The sequence below is a fragment of the Rhipicephalus microplus genome, chromosome 1, assembly GCF_043290135.1.
Source record: "Rhipicephalus microplus isolate Deutch F79 chromosome 1, USDA_Rmic, whole genome shotgun sequence".
NCBI lineage: Eukaryota > Metazoa > Arthropoda > Arachnida > Ixodida > Ixodidae > Rhipicephalus > Rhipicephalus microplus.
Window position 1 is genome coordinate 288,765,003 of NC_134700.1, and position 19,351 is coordinate 288,784,353.

At 44.7% G+C, this 19,351-nt stretch overlaps 1 protein-coding gene and 1 long non-coding RNA gene across 3 annotated transcripts in view; both read right to left on the reverse strand.

Annotated features, from left to right (window-relative positions):
* The window catches only part of LOC142770200 (uncharacterized), a 29,476-nt gene extending 22,044 nt beyond the window's left edge, over window positions 1–7,432 (reverse strand). The window contains exon 1 of the long non-coding RNA XR_012885842.1: window positions 7,253–7,432. This is a non-coding gene — a long non-coding RNA (uncharacterized LOC142770200). The remainder of the gene's footprint in view (window positions 1–7,252) is intronic.
* LOC119165559 (lachesin) overlaps window positions 1–19,351 on the reverse strand; it is a 165,095-nt gene that overhangs the window by 90,790 nt on the left and 54,954 nt on the right. The window lies entirely within an intron of this gene.

A 19,351-nucleotide genomic window follows, 5' to 3' on the forward strand; every position in this document is an offset into this window, starting at 1 on the left:
CTGTACGCTGAGGAGGTCACACTAATTTGGCGGCAAGCATCCGTCCGCCTTGTGTGTGCGCTGATGATTCAAGAAGCACTTTGATATTCCGCCTTGGGGACCACTTTCATCGAAAGCGAAGCAGTTGTTGTGAAGTCCTCTTCTTTTTCTGATTGAAACTGGTCCTGCTACTCGGCTCATTTGCACCATGTCGTAATCACTTTAAGGTTGCATGCCAACGAAGAAGCCTTCGCTACAGTGTTAAAAAATTTTGCTGCTGCATACTGAACCAATGCATAATGAAATCATGAAGAATGGAGTCAAGAAAGAGAAGTATTAAAGGAACACCCTTGAGTCGGTACAGCTTGTTGCGCTGTCTCACAATAAACACAAGTCGCTTCAATTACTTGCCTCCGGCTATTCGGCAACAAAGCCAAGTGTGACACGCCTCTTGAGACAAAGTGCAGTGGGTGCGCTTGAGACCACTGCACCTACGTGCTCTTCGCAGGTGAGTGTCTAGTAATGATTGAGGCAGACGTATGCCGGAGCTAAAGTATATCGGCGTACTAGACGTATACACTTAAATGGTATCGAATGATGTCCCAAACAAGACGGAACTCAGACAAGCAGTGATACTCGACGTAGCGATGGAACAATTCTAATTAAAGCTCTAGTATCTGTTATCTACGTTCGATGCCTCGCCCCTATACCTGCGCCGAAAACACTCACAAATTTTTTCCCTTGCACGCTAGCACAATTTTACATTTTTGTTTTGATCCTAATGACGTAGAGTCGTCGACATCGTACACTGTTGATTCACATAAAGTTAGTATTTTTGCCTATCTTGGCGAAGGGTAGCTTATAAACATGCACATTACAGTACATAGAAGTTACATCTAAGTATCATTTTATATATATATATATATATATATATATATATATATATATATATATATATATATATATATATATATATATATATATATATTTGCATTTCTTTCGTTGCATATAGATTAATTGCACATTGACTGCTTCACAACATGCTCGGTTGATCAACCCACGCTGGGGGAGAGAGAAAGAGGAACATGAGTGTCAGAGTGAGTAAGCTGGACGTAGAAAGAAACCAAACACACACAAAGCGCTACTTTAACATTTCCGTTGTGGTTTCTTTTTACGTCATCGTTCTTGCTCACTCTCTCGAGGGTGCACACCAACAGGGTCGCCACTGGGTTTGAAATAACATGAACTTGCGTATTTTTCTTAATTTTTATGAAATCAGCGATTACTACGAAACTTTTGCTTTTTCATTTGTCATCTTCGCAAAAATATTTGGACTGTTTCTGTGCAAGACCTTTTTTTGCAGTAGTTTCTTGTTGCCCATAAGCGCTAGTCTGTCTGTTTTGTTTTCTGTTTCTCTCTCAAATTTTGAGCGTTACCCTGTCTCGTTTGACCAAAGCACGCTTTGATATCACATTACTTATTCACTCAGCGGATGTACGATTTATTCCGCCGAATGAAACAAACAGTCTATATCGCTTCGAAACTTATATGAGCAGGAGTTCTTGTTAGTGACTCCTGCCTCTATTACATAGCTTGCCCAGAAGCAAGGCGTGCCATGCGTTTGCGATTTTGATGTTCGAGTAATTATATGAAAGTTCTTTATTGCATCTTCCTCGGATATTCAACTCTGTAGAGCGTTCAACTCTGAAGCAGCTCTTTCTTTCGTTGCCTGTCATAATGCAACCTGAAAGCAATAGCGAGGCACGCTCACAACACTGATACCTATGACCATAGCTTTCCGAACCAGCCTGGAGCTCATTTATTTATTAGAGAAGAAACGAATACAGACATTTTAGGCAGTCCGCAGACACCCGATGTTTCCATAACGAGGAGCAAGGTGAGACAAGCGAAACAGTATTAAAAAGAACTATAACCGACGACGACCAACTGCCTTTCTTTTTGCGGTAGAAGCAACCGACGCTATATCGATAACTTCTCAGATAGAGCGCTTGTTGTTTGCCCCAAAAGTGAATTGTTCTAATTCAGAGCACGGTGTTGCTACATGTTCCTCACAGGGGTTCTCGTGGTGCAGAACCTGCGGATAGTTTACCGGTATGGGCATAATTTGAAGAAGCTGCATATATACGTCAGCAACAATGCAGTGACGTGCAATGAAGGTTCGCACTGTGAAGGGGCCTTTCACCTGAAGATTGTTTATTGATCTTTTATATTTAGGTGCTGTGCTGGTGGTAGGTAGATAACCAAGGCTTACTTGACTCTTTCATGTGATTTTAGTAAAAACGATGATTTATCCACAATCATATAAGACAGAGTAATGGAAACTTAGAGTAAAGCTGGTTGCCTACTCGAATATAATCTTTAGCTTGCGAAGAACACCAGCATTACTTGAAATGTATGCAGTAATCGAAGAAGTCATATGATCTAAACTTAGTAATCACGCGGCACAGTGAGTGACTGAGTTGAAGAAAGAAAGACAAAAAAAAAATAAGCGAAATATCAAAGGCAAGATATGTCAACGCCAATAACTTCTCGGCTGGTGACTTTGCAATCAACCACCCGGTCACTGCAGAAATTATTGCGAGAAAAGAACATTATTATTATTATTGGGTTTTAACGTCCAAACACCACCATATAATTATGAGAGACCTCGTAGTTGAGGGCTCCAGAAATTTGAACCACCTGGGGTTATTTAACGTGTACCGAAATCTTAGCACATATGCCTCACGTGCTTTTGCCTCCTTCGAAATCGCAGCCGCCACGGCCGGGATTCAATCCCGTGGCCTGCTGGTCAACAGCCAAGTGCCTTAGCCACTACACCACCTAGGTGACGCGAGAGGAGAACCGTTGATAGAGGTTAAACTTCACGGAAGCATGCCGGAAGAAGAACGCGTCACACGCCGACCCATGCTTTGAAACCTGTATTTTCTCGTGCAGTTGCTTTCATTAACAGTTTCTTTTTTTTCGATAACAAAATCCTAATGGCATAAGCTCCCGGAGTTCATTATTGAAGCACATGATTTCCATTGTATAATATGTGCAGTTTAACGTCCCAAAACCACCATATGATTATGAGAGACACCATAGTGGAGGGCTCCGGAAATTTCGACTACCTGGGGTTCTTTAACGTGCACCCAAATCTGAGTATACGGGCCTACAGCATTTCCGCCTCCATCGGAAATGCAGCCGCCGCAGCCGCAATTCGATCCCGCGACCTGCGGCACATGATTTCCATCTCCGTCTGGAATAATATTTTAGGTGAATCTATGATACCAGTGTTTTGTTTTTTAATGTGTTGGTTGCTGTATTGGCTCTACGCACTACTTATAAACTTATTATTTAACCTATTTATAAACGTGTACATTTTAGATAAGCTTGTTCATGGTAATGTTCTTATACATGTATGTCCCTCCTGCTTTGGGCTGGCAACCTCGGCCTGCAGTGAGATGAAAGAAACAAATAAATGTCGAAGAACGCTGTCATTGAATGCAGTTTTCATTTGGCGAAAGTGGCGTTTGCCAGCAAACAACAGCGTTTTTAGAAGGACTCGGAAAGGCGTCTTTTAAGAACATACATAGTCAATGATGAAAGGGTTCTGTTTACCGTATGGAAGCCATGACCCAAACTGTCGAGTACTGTTAAGAATGTTTTTCTTTGGGGACGCTGAAATGAAGCCAATCACGCGCTCAGTAGGAGCTAAATCATCACTTTACACAAACTAATTTCACACTCGAAAGCTCAGGCAATTCAGATGAGGAAAACGCGAGCGTTAATGGACGCTGCTTCACGTCATAGGCGACAAACTGGAGCTGCTTCACATCGGGGCAACCCACGCGGAATGTAAAGGTCTAAGTGGTGATTCGTGGAACAAAGAGACTGATTCGCGAAGTAAGCTTAAGTCCATTCGTTCAACTTAGTGAGCTTGCACTTGGGTTAACCTGCGCCTACAGACGCGCAGCTTTCTCACATTATTGTAAGTAGACATTCCGATAGCTAGGCACACAACATGCCCTTAAGTGGATCAAGCGATCGCATATGCTTCATAATTTTAGAGAAAAGCTCTTAGGCCCTCATCCCTGCGTTCAGCGGAGTCGCGGTTGACATCGGTTGCATAACTGAAATATTGAACGAAGACGAAAGAGAAGCGACACGCATTATGTCGATATCACGAGCCCTTGGCTTCTAACCACGCCTTCTTTCGTCACGTGCGTTAGCCTCTCCGCCGCAACTAATGCGTATGCAGGGCTGGTACGTGCACTGCGGCTGGTTTCGCTTGTCGTTACGGGGCTGTCAATGCACAGAGTGGTGTGCGTAGCACTTGAGTGCTAGCAGTTTCTGTGGCAATACGTAACGAAAGTTTCATCGCTACAACTGCAGTCGCTGAAATTTCAAACACAGCTGGCGTTCCCCCGAAATGAAACTTCGCTCAGAATTCGCATTAGGCAGCATCGTACAATCGCGGGCCAATGTCAGGGGCAAAACTTTTTATAGCGGCACCCGTTCGTCCCCCGTAAGGTGTAACGAGTATAACATTTTGACCTCCAAGGTGGTGCCGGTGAGAGACTTCTTCTGTGCGTTGTTAAACAATAACAAATAGTGCTCAATCTACATGTCAATGGCTGTTAATGGGGAATGAGAGACAGGAGCATTCGGCTTTTAGTTAATGCGCAGGCTGCGATCACCATTAGCAGCCATTGGCATGTACATTGAGCACTATCTGACAAAAAAGGGTTGCTACGTTATACTCGCTGGGTGTAACCTCCTTAGCTTTAGCAAGGTTTAGCGAGCGTTGAGCCGCAGTGCCATGAATACAATGAACTTGTATATACCGTGAATGAACTCTAGGTGGTTAAAAATGGGAAGTAGATACGAAGCGCAAGTCGTAAGAAAGTAAAAGCCGAATTCTCCGGCTCTCATTTCCCATTAGCAGCCATTGGCATGTACATTGAGCACTATCTGACTGAAAAATTTGCTACGTCATACTCGCTGGGCGTAACCTCCTTGGTTTTCGAAAGGTTTAGCGAGCGTTCGGCCGCAGTGCTATGAATACACTGAACTAGTATATACCATGAACTCGAGGTGGTTAAAGGTGGGAAGTGGACCCGAAGCGCAAGCCGTAAGAAAGTGTGCGTGTGCCACCTCTCGTTTAGTCTTTAGAATGTCCGCTGGATGGCGGTGCTTCTATATGGGGAATATATGATGAAAAGATGCGAGATGGTGGTACTTGGAGTGTTGAATAGATGGACGAACGGACACACAGACAGATGCATGAATGGACGCATGAACGGACGCAGGGGCGGCTGCATGGACGAACGCAGGGACGGACGCATGAACAGACGCACGCACGGACGGGCTGATGGACGCATGAACGGTGCGTCCGTTCATGCGTCTGTAATGATGATGATGATGATGATGATGGACGCATGCGTCTGTGCGACCGTCTATGCGTCCATCCGCCCGTCCGTGCGTGCGTTTGTTCGTGCGCCCGCACGTCCATTTGTGCGTCCGTCCCTGCGTTCGTCCACGCATCCGCCCCTGCGTCCATCCATGCGTCCATCCGTCCGTGCAGCCATCCATGCGTCCGTCCATGCATCTGTCTGTGTGTCCGTTCGTCCATCTAGTCAACACTCCAAGTACCACCTTCTCACATCTTTTTGTCATATATTCCGCATATAGAAGCACCGCCACCCAACGAACATTCCAAGGGCTGAACGAGAGGTTGCCAACACACTTTCTTACGGCTTGCGCTTCGTGTCTACTTCCCACCTTTAATCACCTAGAGTTCATGGTATATGCTAGTTCACTGTATTCATGGCACTGCGGCCCAACGCTCACTAAACCTTTCTAAAACCAAGGAGGTTGCGCCCAGCGAGTATAACATAGCAACCCTTTCTTGTCAGATAGCGCTCAATATACATGCCAATGGCGGCTAATGGGGAATGAGAGACCGAAGAATTCGGCTTTTTCTGCGTGTCTACTTCCCACCTTTAACCACTTCGAGTTCATGGTATATACTAGTTCACTGTATTCATGGCACTGCGGCCCTACGCTCGCTAAACAATTCTAAAACCAAGGAGGTTACGCCCAGTGAGTATAACCTAGCAACCCTTTCTTGTCAGATAGTGCTCAATGTACATGCTAATGGCTGCTAATGGGAAATGAGAGCCGGAGAATTCGGCTTTTACTTTCTTACGGCTTGCGCTTCGTATCTACTTCCCATTTTTAACCACCTCGAGTTCATTCATGGTATATACAAATTTATTGTATTCATGGCACTGCTGCTCAACGCTCGCTAAACCTTTCTAAAGCTAAGGAGGTTACACCCAGCGAGTATAACGTAGCAACCCTTTCTTGTCAGATAGTGCTCAATGTACATGTCAATTGCTGCTAATGGTGATTGCAGCCGGCGCGTTAACTAAAAGCCGAATGCTCCTGTCTCTCATTCCCCATTAGCAGCCATTGGCATGTACATTGAGCACTATTTTTTATTGTTCAACAACGCACAGAAGAAGTCTCTCACCGGCACCACCTTGGAGGTCAAAATGTTATACTTGTTACATACTACGGGGGACGAACGGGTGTCGCTATAAGGAGTTTCGCCCCTAAAAAAACCTAGTACCAATGACCTAGTGGGGCTCAAACCCGGGTCCGCTGGATGACAGTCCAGTATTCAACCACTGAGCTACGCAGCTGCTTGGGACTAGTTAGCAAACTTGCCTTAGGCAGCAGCCTTGATGTCGGGAAAGCAATCACGTTCACAAAAGCAATCAGGCTTTAGCAATCACGAAAGCAATCAGACTTTAGGGCAAATGAACCAACATAGCGGACAGTCAAAGTTGCGAAATAATGTCAAATTGTTTTACGTACGAGTCCCGGCGTAAGCAAGCAGGGTGGTCCTATAGACTTCGAGGATGCATAAAATTGTCTCAAGCCACCAAATATTTCAGATTTTTCTGGCATATAAAGCACCAGAGCTTAATTAAACATTAGGATTTTAAGACCTCTCTAAAACAAAATTTATATAAAGAAATAAATTACAAACCTCGAGATATTTTCTGACTACGTCGTGTTTTGTTATATCCAATTTTATATTAAATAAAGAGCACTGCGGTGACATTCAGTTTCAGAATTCATATTTCCAAAACCTCGGAAAACAGCTATTGGTGCTCTGACACAAAATGACTGATTAAGACATTTTATTCGGACGCCCTAATGAATAACGTAAAAGTGGCGAAACTTGTTTTCAGTTACTCACGGAAGAAATTGCTCCCGACGGGAAGAGTGTGTTCCATGGCTCCTCCATGGGCGAAGCATTTGTCCAGGCAATGCTCGGGGCATCGCCATAACTCGGGGCATCGCCATGCACAAGGACAATTTCATCATTTTATAAACCGTTCATAAACCTAAGCCTGAGAGCTTTTTTCCATGTGTGAGTGCATTATGTTCCGTGTCGTTTCTGAAAAACAGGCCAAGTTCCAGCAAGAACAAAAAAAGCGGTAAGCCCCACGTGCCAGGACGTAGAAAGCGTGCAATCGCGTTGGATGCAAATCCAAAAGAATCACGCACTTTTTTTACAAACCAACCAATGCACACAACATAAAAGTACATGCACAGAGCACGAAAAACACCTGAGCTACAAGCACTGGAGGGAGTCAGCAGAGTTTGGGTGTAGAGCTCAGAGCACCACTCCTCGGATGTTTGTTCTCGGCTTTGTTGAAGCGCGGAGCGTTTCACTTGTGCTGGTTTGTGAAATCGCGATGTGTTGGCGTGAAACCTGCGACGCATCTGCAGGTATTCTCACAAAGTGCCGTCCTGAAGTCTCGGCCAGGCACGTAGCACATCAGCACTAGAAAAGTGGCACTTCATATAATTATGGATGTCTTAGTGAAAGCATCACAACACACACACACAAAAACGAATCCATATTTAATCTTTCTGTCATGTTATTCCTGTGGCCTCTAGATATATATATATATATATATATATATATATATATATATATATATATATATATATATATATATATATATATAGTAATAACCAAAACAGAGAAATAACGCTCAATCGTTGGGCGTTTTATGTGTTTTGCCCCCCTGCCCCACAACGCAATCGCCCTCTTAAGTTTTCGATCATATATATATATATATATATATATATATATATACACTGCATCATGAGAAAGAGAAACCAGTGTTTAGTGTGTGGTTGGCTAGCCTGGAGACCCTGCACTGAGCAGGGAAAAGATGAGAAAAAGTTTCAGAGAAGAAAAAAGACATGGCAATAGTCAAAGCCATCGACGTAGCAGAAGTTTTGCTCTCCATGCCACGGACAGTCATTCAGTCCGGTAGCCTTAAGTGAAGTCAGGTGAGCTTCGAGCTCCATTTTCATGGTTTTTAGTAGTTAAGATGCCCTTAGGCTAGCGTCCGAGTATGTTCATGGCGAAAATCAAATCTCGTCCATCTAGCTCATTTAGAGCCGTGCTGATATTAGAACTTTACTATAAGAAAAAGAAAACTGCCACTATGACACGGGGTGTTCGATCGCTCCATATTGCCACAGTAAATTTACTCATCTCTGTCGGCCGTACCAATTATCAACGAATATACGCCTACACTGCTAGTTCAACTCTTGGGCGTAGACCCAGAGCAGTGTATCGTTACATGGAAAGGGACCAGTTCAGCATTTCATTAATGGATCACGACTGCAATATTAATTATTTGTTAAAACCAGTGGTGTAGATCAACTATCTAAGGTGTTTTACTGCTATTTCATTTCCTTTTCCACCACTGGAAGGGTAACCTATAAAACTGCTGTATTGTTAACCTACCTACCTAACTACCTACCTACCTACCTACCTTCATTGATTGATTGATGTGTGGGGTTTAATGTCCCAAAACCACTATGATTATATGGTGGTTTCCTTCCTTCCATCCTTCCATCCTTCCTCCCTCCCTCCCTTCCTCCCTCCCTCCTCCATCCCTCCCTTCCTTCCTTCCTTCCTTCCTTCCTCCCTCCCTTCCTTCCTTCCTTCCTTCCTTCCTTCCTTCCTTCCTTCCTTCCTTCCTTCCTTCCTTCCTTCCTTCCTTCCTTGTGGGAGCCTATTACTTTTAAAGAATAACTGCTCACTTCCTGTGTTTATTACTGCTGAAAATTGGCTCGTACTGCCTTTCCCGCAAAGTAATCACGCAAAATAACTTTATGAGCCCTCTTTCACCCAATGTGCACCAAACCTACCTTCACCTGAACTTCAGGCTTCCAGTTCACCGTTCCAGTATGCCAGTGTAATGAGATAAATCATGAAAGATTGCAGCCATATAAGCCTTTCCTTGCGTTGTGAGCATCATTAGAAGATTCCTTGCCGATACCTCCTTCCCACAGTAGAAACGGGAAAGGAACTGCTTTGTTGATTACCGCGAACGGCCAACGGCATTTTTCTTCCCGGGACTCCCTCTCTTTACTCACCTCGGGTTAGTGGGCAGAAACGTAAGAGTCTGCGAGAACAGCGAGGGAAAGTCTGTGTCGTTCTCCCTATTTGCACACATGGCTACTTGGTGAACCTTTCCTCCTGCATATCTCTCTCTCCATCTGTTAGAGTCACAAGGAAAAGTGGTGGGGGACAAGGAAGAATTTGTTCTCCTGTAGGCAGGGAGTAACCTTTCCTTTTCGGCACAATTTTTTGTCCTATTGATTCATTTCCTCTGCTGTGTTTCCCCGCTTCCTTTCTCTTCCGTTTTTCCCTACAGGCCATCACCACGCGGTTCTCAGTTACACACCGAACCGTACGAAGACGATGGGAGGCAGTGAACTCGGCAACGTGTAGCCCATTGTTGCCACGGTTAATCCACCCGGCAGCAGGGTCGACAAAGTGTAGCTTTTCCGTTTCGCGAGGATATCTAACTGGACCTTTCCTCCATAGATGTACGAGGCATCCCAGTGTTTCCTTTTTCCTTTTTCCCTATACCACGGGTCCCCCTTCCCTGAAGAGAACATGAAAAAAAGCAACGAAGACAGGCGCAGTGTAACAAGAAAACTGATCTATGGGTAAGGAATGAGGCGTTACGGGGGCCCACAGGAGCAAGCAGTGAGCAGCCGGAGTGTTCGGGTGGCCCGGAGCACACGTAACAGTATTCCGCCGCTGAGCGCCGTCCTAGTGCAGGCACGGGAGATAACGGCACAGAACGGAACGCGTAAGATGGCTGGGCAGAGATCAGCGATACGGAGCTACAGGGCTTACGCACCGATCCCGGGCTCAGATGGTACAAGTCGGGGAACATCTCTCTCCAACTCCTTCTTTCCCACGAGCGTAGCGAAGCGTTCGTGGAAAAAAGCTTTCATTCTTCTCTCTTTCCCCAAACAACGTTTCTCTTCCCTTCTTTCTGTCATTCTTCTGTATCCTTCGATTCGTGCAAAGAACTCCACGGGTCGGGAACGTCTCATCGCCGTTCAATGTTTCGGAGACCGATCGCGTGATATATGGAGGAGCGCAGAGGAAGCTGCGATGTGAGACGGCGACCAAGAGAACGACAAAAAATTGCGGGAACATCCTATTACTGATTTTTTTTAAGCTTAGTCATGAGTTAGGCTCAACATTGATTTATTTGTGGGGTTTAACGTCCCAAAACACCGTATGATTATGAAAGACGCCGTAGTGGAGGGCTCCGGAAATTTCGACCACCTGGGGTTCTTTAACGTGCACCCAAATCGGAGCCACACGGGCCTACAACATTTCCGCCTCCATCGGAAATGCAGCCGCCGCAGCCGGGATTTGAACCCGCCACCTGCGGGTCAGCATCCGAGTACCTTTGCCACTAGACCACCGCGGCGGAACTATTAGGCTCAACAAACTGTTGCACAAATAGTATATTCAACACAACTCAATGTGACTGGCTGAGCAGTGATATTCACGAAAACAAAGCACAATGCAGCAAGTAAAAATTATGGTTGTGGAGATTTTAAACTGCTAGCCATACGTATTTTTTTGCCATATAACGATGTAGTCCCTACAAGATACGGTTTTGCCACGTTTTCCCGGTCGCGTGGCCCGCTACACGAATAGTTGATTTCTGCAATAGCGCTACTTGCACCGAAAACAATGTCAGCGAAAACACAATGGTGTACTGAGACTGTTGCGAAACCAACAGCAGCTTTTGAGGAATTTTTCGCAAAGGAGACGCTGCCTTACTTTTTCAGGGTACACAACGGTTCTCATTTGCTGCATTCTACTACAAATATTCTGCACCACTTAGAATTCTTAACAATACGTTCACCCTTGTTAGCAACGTTACTGCGAGTTTTCCTGTCGCCTATGAGCAAATATAAAAAGTGCTGTAAATGTCACGTGTAAGCTAAAATGTTGTTTCTATCGTTCCGCACGCATACAGGCTATTAATGTAATGGACATCAATTCAATGAGAAGTGGTCTTGCGTTACAATAGGCGCTCTCTCTCCGTCGCCTCACTTCCTTCTTTATTCTTTATAAGAAAAGATAGAATACGCCACAAAAGTATTGGTGCATCCCGACATAAACATATTCATGTAAAAAAAAAGACATGCACTTAGAATACAGCTTTCAATAAACAAACCCGCTTAGTGATAGTTAATATGCATTCCCAAATTCCGGAGTGCCTCGCAGTCATATTGCAGCACTCAGAATAATGATTACAGAATAATAATCTAAAAAGAGTGAACTGCTTTAACCCTACATAGGTCCGTAAAATAGTAAAGAGCTTCTCCACAAAGGCGAGATACAATTTGCCTCTTTTGATTGTAAAACAGCATTTGTTCGTTGGTATTTCGTCGACCACATTGTGCAGTAACAATATGTACAGATATATATGTAATATTTCGCTTTATGTAATGCCCCATAAGGGGCTCTTTAGGGTAAAAAAATTATGATGATATTTTACCTTTGGCTACGCTTCATATTTTTTGCTTTCGCAGTCAGCACGAAAGTTGATGCGCTTGTGAGGCTGAGTTTTCTTACGGTCATCTCTTTATGCGCAAGTACAAAATGCAAAGTGGCATTGTTATCTCACTGCTATGAAAAATAGATACGATTGCTAAATTTTTGAAATTGGTAGAATAGTTCAATATATTATTGGGCAACTGAAGTATAAATTCAAGATATTTTATTCCAGATTCAGATTTTCTTTCTCGAGTAATTACACAGCATAACTTGTCTTGTAACTAACGCTGAAATCGGATGTCTTTATGCTCAACACAACCAAACACATTCGCGAAGCCCATTGCTTTTTATCACTGCAAGCCCGCCTGCGCGACCTGAAGAAAAAAACTGATCAAAATTTTTGTTGTGCTACGAAAAGGCCACTTCCCTTGTTGAATCAACAATAGACACCGACAGGAGGGTTCTAACTCTCCGAACGAAATAAATAAACGAATGTGGTAAATTGCAGTAAACGTTCCATATTGGCTTCGTACTTTTTTCTCTCTTTCCAACTCTCTCTTCTTTATCTACGGTATCTCGTGCTGCCGCGAATGAAGAACGCAAAACGCTGGGGTTGGTTGTGATAAGCTGTACACAAGCGCAAATATTAGGAGCCGAGATAAGAAGTAGAACAGTTTACAAGCATCGCGAACACTTTTTATCGTTTTGTACCGACCACGCACTTTTCACGTGAAGCAGACAAAAGTCATGAAGAGATGATATAAAAAAAGTAAATGAAAGCGAGATAAAGGTTCCGAGGTTTGACCGCAACTACACTGTCTAAGTTCATGCATGTGTGGGCCAGAATGAAAACACGATTATGGCGTGAGGTATGGGCAAATGTAACGTGCCACCGAACGTCTTCTTATAGAAAAAGAACTGAAACGCGAAACAAATGAGTCAAATGTTATTTCATGAAGGCAAAAGTTCCAATATACGCCCAAAGGCACTGCTCCGCAGTCGTCTCAAAGGGATGCTTGGAGCGCCGCCATTGCTGCATCTCTTTTGTTTCGCGCCCTAGATAATTTTTTCTCGTTTTTCTATAACAGCGCCGAACCCTCGATTCAGTTCTACACTTCCGAATTGAATCTTGAAAGAAGTAGAAAGGACGAATTCTCTCTATACCCCAGTTTAAAATAAAGGAATATAGAAACAACAGGAGGGGGCCGTACTACGCAGTCGGCGAAGCAAAGCACCAAAGCACAAACGAAAATTTTTACCAACGATAAACCAAAGCGCCGGTGGAATGAAGGATAAATGTAAAGCGATCGGCCTTCCAGATTTACAAAGGGCCGCCAATACAGCAGGCGAATTCGAACAGAAACAAGAGAGAGCTGCGGCGAGCTGTGTTCCCCTTGCCGCGAACTTGCGTAGCCGCACGTGTTATTTACAACTGTTGCCGGGTGTTGGAGAGCTTGGTCGACGTGCACGCAAGCGTCGAAGTGTACAGTGGCAGCCATATCGCGTGCGATATAGCTCGCGCTAAAAGTGCTCACTGTACGAACACACATAGGCCAGCAACAGCCTGGTAAAATGCCACAAATGGCGAATACAAATTTTGTTATACAAAAGACAAAAGAGAAGGCAATCTCACCTGTAACAAAGGCCAGAAATCGCAAGAGAAGGAAAATAGGGCGGTGGAAACGCTACGGGCGAATAAAATTGCTTATCGGTAGGCGTGGAGCGTCTAGTAGTTCGTTTTTTTTTTTTTCCTTCACAGTGCATGGCTGGGAGTGGTGGTGTACAGCGGTACGTGGAATAAAAGGCCTACTTTTCTTTTTTATAAACATTTACTCTTTTTTCAATGTTTTTGACGCCAATATAAGCAATTTACTCCTTCGCAGTTACACTGTTTCCCGTGTTTATATTTTTGAACTACTCTTTTCCAATTTTCGAATCTAAGACGCCGGGAACGAGATATTAGATTGGAGCCTTCGCGCGACTGTTTCGAAATGCGCGCGCCGCTTCGCTTGCTTGGAAAGTGGCCCGAAATAATCATTGACGGTGGCCGTGCTGTGCAGAGCAACGGCTGATGGCGTTTTTATTGCGCGCTCTGCAGAAGCGACGGGCTGCTGGCCGTGCGCCGATTCCTGTTGCACTTCGGCATAAGACAATTACTCTCCCCTTTACTCGCGTGTGGTGTTTATGAGCGAGTAATTACCAACCTTACGGATGAATTTTTAAGGAAGAAATTGCAAGCGCCCTTTCTTCCATCGTTCAAGGCGACGATGTCTGCAAATTAAAAAACAAACGCGAGAAAAAGAAAACGCTGCTTTGAATAAGGAACACGATTTTCCTTGTGAACAACCACGCGCCCTCCCCCGAATATTACCACCTAGATATAGTGAAACACTTTTTTGTTATTTTTTTTTTTCAAAACGCACTAGCCAGGCACTCCTTCACACTTTCTGTCGTTTCATGCCGTGTTGAATGCTACTGTTTGATGGCGTAGCCTGCAGTTACTACGTATAAACAAACCTTGTAAGTATTTTCGAACGTTCACTTACAAATCACGAGCGAATCGAAGTTATTTAACTATTCTTCACGTGCACGCAATTATTATCTGCATTCTGATATAAATCGTCCACTTCAATCAAACTGCCCGCGATGAAAAGCGAGCCTATAGTGTGTTCGGTACTGCTGGTCGTCCCGTTTACCACAACCCACGTGTACCGCAAAGAAACGGCCAGCAAGTGGGGTCACTGTGATGATGAAGAAAGAATTCCGCATGATCTCTGCTACCCGCAGTGCACATGAAGTATACAGTCGCTCTTCCAGATGCTCAACCGCTGAAACAACTAGTCAGAAGAAACCGCTGGGAAGTATCGATGGTGCCTGCAGTATCGGAAGAACATAGAACCTCTAATGTGCCTCTTACATTTTATCTCTCTCTAGGAACAACCTTCATTTGTCATTTTTTTTTAACGAGAGAGCAGTGAAGAGCTCTTTTTCGCTGAAATTCCGGTGTCTTAAACAGCGTTGTTAGTTGTGAACAAAACAATCTTAGTTTTTCATGAGTGAAAATAAGAAGAGAAAGACGCAAATAAAATAAACAACTAAAATCTTGGTTTGGATAATAATCGCACACAGGTCTAATACGTGGCAAGCAGTTCTACTACGAAGCCATGCCATTGTTTTTTTTTTATTTCATAGTATTTATGAACAATATGGTTTAGTATATACATAGCATACAAAATATTCAAAGCTGCTTTCACAAACGTACAATCAGAGTTACAAAACAAATCTAATAAAACACTGTGTTCTAAAAGGATATTATAGTGATGCATCTCTCAAATGTGGCTACCTTAAACTGATTTGAAAAAATATTGCAGCATATACACGGAATGAATCATGATGCATGGAGCAAATCGTCAGTGCGTGCTTTCGTACGTGCATCCATGCATTTTTCCGTACATCCGTGAGAGCCTCCGTCCGTCCGTCCGTCCGTCCGTCCGTCCGTCCGTCCGTCCGTCCGTCCGCCCGCCCGCCCGCCCGCCTGTCTTTCTTTCTTTCTTTCTTTCTTTCTTTCTTTCTGTCTGTCTGTCTGTCTGTCTGTCTGTCTGTCTGTCGGTCTGTCGGTCTGTCGGTCGGTCGGTCGGTCGGTCGGTCGGTCGGTCGGTCGGTCAATCGGTCGGTCGGTCGGTCGGTCGGTCGGTCGGTCGGTCGGTCGGTCGGTCGGTCGGTCGGTCGGTCGGTCGGTCGGTCGGTCGGTCGGTCGGTCGGTCGGTCGGTCGGTCGGTCGGTCGGTCGGTCGGTCTGTCTGTCTGTCTGTCTGTCTGTCTGTCTGTCTGTCTGTCCACCAGCTGCTATCATACTTGAGCAGCCATAGGACGGGCGCTTCATCCCACTCATCATCATTCACTCCATAGATATGCTGACTACGCAGGACGGAAGGACGACCGACCAGGTGATGCTGTAAGGATCTTCACCCCTAAAAAATCAACGCCCAAGTGCTCCGCACAAATGGTTAACCAGCCAAAGCTGAAATGTGTGAACCCGATGTTTAGCAGTGGGATCAACCCGATGTGGCTCTAAATCATTTCACAATTATTGGTCACATTTTCAAGGTGCTTAATGAGATTAGACACACGTTTGACTTGGGTTTAGGACAGTGTTTAACATGCCGCACATTGTTCCTCAGCTGATCACGGTGATGGAGGAGTGTGATTAGCGGTTAAATGCGTGGCGCAATTCTTTAATCTGAGTGGTTGTTCAAGAGCCACAGGCGGTTACAGACGTCGCAGGCGAAGCCAAAGTGCCACTAGAGAAACTCCCGCCGAAAGCGGGCGTTCGCCCCGACGTATGCGCTCCCGCAATCATCAGGCTGACGCCGCAACGCCACTTGTTCAGCGTAGGCAGAGAGAAATCGGGTGCCCTTTTCTCTTCTTCAATAACCACGCATTCATTGTTCGGCGCTGCATTCCCGTTCGCGGTTTAGCACGACTTTGAAGGCTGCCGGGTCATTGATACGCAGTTGCTGCCGGCAGTCGGTCTCCCGAGCCTGTTTTTTGTGCCAGGACTGCACCATCGGCCCGGCGAAGGTGAGCTCTCTCACGTTTCCACTGTCGGCGCTCTTCGACAGTTGTCTGTGCATATTTACCCATGTGTTAGAAAAACTAGCCACCCTGTTTACGAGATGTCTCCTGACGGGAAGAGTACCAGAGTCTTGGAAGAACGCTAACATCATCTTAATACATAAGAAAGTAGATGACAAGGACTTGAAGAATTACAGGCCGATCAGTTTGCTCTCTGTAGTATACAAGCTATTTACAAAAGTAATTGCTAACAGAGTAAAGAAAACATTAGAATTCAATCAACCAAAGGAACAAGCAGGATTTAGAACAGGCTACTCAACAATTGACCACATTCATACTATCAATCAGGTAATAGAGAAATGCTCAGAGTATAACCAACCACTATACATAGCCTTCATAGATTACGAGAAGGCGTTTGATTCAGTAGAAATATCAGCCGTCATGCAGACACTGCGGAATCAGGGCGTCGATGAAGTACATATAAACATCCTGGAAGAAATCTGCAGCGGATCAACTGCTACCATAGTGCTTCATAAAGATACAACAGAATACCAATCAAGAAGGGTGTAAGGCAGGGGGACACAATCTCCCCAATGCTATTTACCGCGTGCTTACAGGAGGTTTTCAGAAGCCTAGAATGGGAACAGTGAGGGATAAGAGTTAATGGAGAGTACCTTAGTAACCTGCGCTTCGCCGATGACATTGCATTGCTGAGTAACGCAGAGGACGAATTGATTGCAACTCATGATTACGGAGTTAGACAAGCAGAGCAGAAAGGTGGGTCTTAAAATGAATCTGCAGAAAACGAAAGTAATGTACAACAACCTCGGAAAAGAGCAGCGCTTCGAGATAGGTAATAGTGTACTTCAGGTTGTAAAAGACTATGTCTACTTAGGGAAGGTTATAATAACTGCGGAGCCAAACCACGAGATCTAAATAACTAGAAGAATAAGAATGGGGTGGAGTACATTTGGCAAGCACTCTCAAATTATGACAGGTAGATTGCCACTATTCCTCAAGAGGAAGGTATATAACAGCTGTATCTTGCCGGTACTTAGCTACGAGCAGAAATCTGGAGACTTGCAAAGAGGGTTTAGCTTAAATTGAGGACGACGCAGTGAGCAATGGAAAGAAAAATGGTAGGTGTAACCTTAAGAGACAAGAAGAGAGCAGAGTGGATTAGGGAACAAACGGGGGTTAAAGATATCATAGCTGAAATAAAGAAGAAGGAATGCACATGGTCCGGGCATGTAGCGCGTAGACAGGATAACCGCTGGTCGTTAAGGGTAACTGACTGGATTCCCAGAGAAGGCAAGCGGGTTAGGGGGAGACAGAAGGTTAGGTGGGCAGATGAGATTAAGAATTTTGCGGGTATAAATTGGCAGCAGCAAGCACAGGACCGGGTTAACTGGCGGATCATGGGAGAGGCATTTGTCCTGCAGTGGACGTAGTCAGGCTGATGATGATGATGGTGGTGATGATGATGATGATGATTTACCCATGTGGAAGGTTTCAGGAGACACTGATGCAAGCGTATTCGGCGCCGCGGCTGCGACGAGATGGACGACATTATTCACAACGCAGCCAATCGCGCGCGTGCTTAGGTACGATGCTGAGAATGACGTAACTGATAATACAGTCAATGGAGACAGGTCGTGACACCGCTGCCGGACAGTTTTTCGTTTTTCCTGGCCATATACAGCTTTCGCTGTAAAAAAAAAAAAAAAACTCCGTAAATGTCATGTAGTGGAGGTATAGTCTCTCAAGGAATGTAATGTTGCCCGGCAGCCGCAGAGAATCACTGCAGGCCTCGAAACATGTGAATCTTGCAAAGAGCAACTGTAATGTAGAGGCACATTCTTTACAAGGCGTTCCGACATACTTGATCGTCATCATGAGGCAGCTGCATTGTTTCGCGTGCTGCCTTGTACGAACGTGTAGTTGGTCCGTTGCTGATACGCAATTGGAAGAATTATGACGTATTGATCCCTTAGCAACTCTCCTTGCAGTAGGCATTAAGGGATAGCTTGAAACAGGGTAGCCAGCCGCTCTAAGAACTGGCTAACCTCCCTGTCCTTCCGCTTAGGCTTTCCTCCTCCTCCTTGAAACAGCAATGTTACACGCGCAAAGGTCCGAGAATCGAGGCCAGATTAACAATTAGGAAGGCGATAAGCGCGGGCCCAATCGCGGTATTATAAAAGGTGCTCAAGCATCCACCACGTTAATGTTTTTTTTACTTACAGCTTCTTTGAAAACACAAGGAGAAAAAAAACGGCAGCTTGAATCTTCTTAGTAATTTCCGTCTCTCCACTGTCTCTTCCTTTCTCGTTCTATCACTTGCTCTCTGATATTTGTTACGGAAGTAATTCAGTAATCTGCATCGCATGTTTGCTGATGTTATCGTTATTAAAATTTCGCAACAACAAAAATCACACTGCTAAATTTGTTGCGCCATTTGTGGGTCTCGTGCCCAGGTAAGTTTAATCGAAAAAGAAATTTTCCTCATGACTTTATCAGGGTAGACTACTTAACAAGCAACTCAATGACAATAATCGTCGCCGGTCACCTCATATAAAAACACTATGGCTTTAACATTTCATGATGTTTAGGCGTTTCTAGCAAGTAGACTCAGCACGATGAAAGTGCAGTCAAGAGAAGGTTTGCAAAATAATACATGTAAGTAATCTGCAGTAAACATATTTCAAACAAAATGCCAATTTATCCTTTTCTGGAAGAAACCCTTCGGTACCCGCCCACGGTATGTTGACGTCAAACGTGTGCGCCTTCCTCATCGCTCAAGCATAGCGCATTTAGCGCACAAACAGCAAGCAAGAACACCTTCTCTGGGATGCCCATGAAATGCTGACCTTGCGGA